Source organism: Tupaia chinensis, unplaced genomic scaffold, assembly GCF_000334495.1.
Source record: "Tupaia chinensis unplaced genomic scaffold, TupChi_1.0 Scaffold146187_1, whole genome shotgun sequence".
In the NCBI taxonomy this organism is placed as follows: Eukaryota; Metazoa; Chordata; class Mammalia; order Scandentia; family Tupaiidae; genus Tupaia; species Tupaia belangeri.
In genome coordinates this window covers 1377874-1380350 of record NW_006206042.1, presented here as the reverse complement: position 1 = coordinate 1380350, position 2477 = coordinate 1377874, and the positions used below count along the sequence as shown (strand labels likewise).

Here is a 2477-nt window from a genome sequence, read left to right as displayed (position 1 = left end):
TAAGACACCTCTTTTCTTCCCCCTTCCTTCCTTCCTGGCTCCCTTTTAGCCTTCCTTCCTTTCTTCCTTGCGTCCTTCCTTCTCTCCTGGTTAACAGTAATGATAAACATGGAGCAAGTCTACCAAAGGGATGCCCAGGAAGCTGGAGGAGTGGGAAAGTCGTACGCGAGTTCTGCCTGGCTTGCTGGGCGAAGGAAGGAGTCCCGCCTGATGTCTCTTAGTTCTTCTTGAGAGATCCAACATCTCTCCAAATTGCCCTGGAAGCCTCTTCCAGGAGAACACTTCACAGACCCTGACATCAGGGAGAAAACTGCGAATGGCAACCAGGTAGGCTCAGAAAAAACTCCGAGGAAATGTATTCGCTTCTCAGGAGCAATGCAGTCGTTGGCCATCTCGTGCTAAAAACGCATGCCTTTCTGAGCACGATCAGAAATGAAAGTGAGGCCCAGCCGCAGAGAGGCCGGGGCAGCAGAGGGCTCCGCGATGCAGGGTCCATGTGGAAGGTCAGGAGTGAGGCCTGTGCACACCAGGCAGGCCTGATGCCTCGATTCAGCTGGCTGGGAAAGGCTGAGGGAAACCAGGATGGCGACACGAGACCCTGTTGAAGGCATTTCTCTCCCTCCCTCCCTCTGTCAGGAAACTCTAAAAACAAACCACAAAATCACCTCTTGCCAGGGCCAGCAAGTGGCATAATGGTTATAGTACTGGACTTGCACGTGGTTGACCATGGTTCAAGTCCCAGACCCAGCAGCTTGAAAATCACACTGTGCACATGTGTGTACCTACCCCATATCCCAGGAGCAGAATGAAGAAGGGGTTGTGGCATGGCCATCCCCCTTGGTAGGTGATTTCTCACTTCCTCCCTCACTGCCTCTCCCTGCTTTCCTTCAGCGAGTGCACATGTTCTATGGCAAAAACCTGGCGAAAAAAAGAAATCACCTCTTGCCTGCTCTCCTCCCCCAGGGTCACTTATACCCTCCAAAGGTACCAAAACTACCACTTCACACACTCGCTTCCCTGAAGTCATCGTCCAAGATATTCAGGGTATCTGCTCAGCTCCCAACAACTCATTCCACCACGCATCTCCTAAGGCTCTACAACATCCACAGAGCCCCCCCAACTCATCAGACGGGAGCTGCTGGCCCCCCGGCCCTCCGTATTCACACACCACGTCCTTCAGCCCAGTACAGCTATGACAGCAGGAAGGCCCTCAGTTTTCTATTGTCACTCACTCTTATGAATGGAGGAGTAAGTGTGGAAAAGAAGGACTTGTGCATGGGGGGGTCTTCGAAATGTGCATGGAAAATGTGTATTCTGAAAAAGAAAAAACTATGCATGGATTTCAAAAACTTTTTTGACTAAAGCAAACTTGTACTTTAATTCCGTTTTTCCATGAGCTTTTTGAAATCCCCTCATCTGTATCACTAGAGGGTCCCTGGGTTGGTAAGACAGTCAGCACACACACCCAACAGCAAATTAACAAAAGCAGCCGGGAATCCACATGGAGAAGAACCTGGTCACGCCACAGCATGAGCCGGTGATCACAGGGCCTCGCGGCACATCGAAATCACCTGGAGCTTTCCAAAACTCCTGATGTCTGGGCCTCGCCCTACACCATTTAAACCCCAATCCATGGAGATGGATCCTGGGTCTCGATACTGTACTAAAGCTCCCAAGCGTTTCTAAGAACCAGCTGGGAGGGTGGGCTGGCTCTCTCTGCTCAGTCCATAGACCGAAGCAGGAAGTCCACACACAGGCCACACCAGAGGCCATACTTTTGAAGTAGGAAAAGCTGGCTTGCCGGCCATGGCGAGATGCTCCTCGAGTGAGGACACCAACCATGCAGGTGACGTGACCCTGGAGACAGTAGGTCCAGAGGCCAGCCTTGAACAATAGGTGAAGCCGAACTTCTCCAAAGGACAGGTGTACCTTTAATGAGTGGTCAGTGCATATGCTTCAGGCAAACAAAGCAAAGCAGAGACAAATGGGTCAGCAGCAAAGGGAGGACTTTAATTTCATTCCATTCATAGTTACGAGTGCCTGCTAAAGGCAACGCAGATGTAAGAGGGCACAAAGGCCAGGCAGGGGAGAGGAGACTTCTAGAAGGCAGTCTAGAGATCCACAGGCAAAGCCTTTGGGGACATTTAGGTGTCCAGTGACCAGGGCACAACCCCGAGGGCAGGGATGCTACAGAGCCCCTGGGCAGCTGAGCCGGCAGGCACACGCTGTGGCTCGTGGATCTGGCTCTGGCTGGGTGTCCAGGCAGCCTGTTCTGGACAGGAAGGCCGGGCTATACTTACCTGAGCAAAATTCCTGTGATTTTGTATGCCCCCCCCCCAACCCCACACCTCCCCATTTGAATTTTGTTTCATTTGTTTCCTTTTAAAACAAATTCAGGTTTTACAGAGTCTGAACCAAGCAGGAGGGGACTCAATCTCAATTAGGCCAGGAGAACAGCCGTGGTGGCCAGGTCTGGG

At 51.8% G+C, this 2477-nt stretch overlaps 1 protein-coding gene across 1 annotated transcript in view; it reads right to left on the bottom strand.

Moving 5' to 3' along the window:
- The window catches only part of CFAP45 (cilia and flagella associated protein 45), a 34017-nt gene that overhangs the window by 989 nt on the left and 30551 nt on the right, over positions 1-2477 (bottom strand). The window lies entirely within an intron of this gene.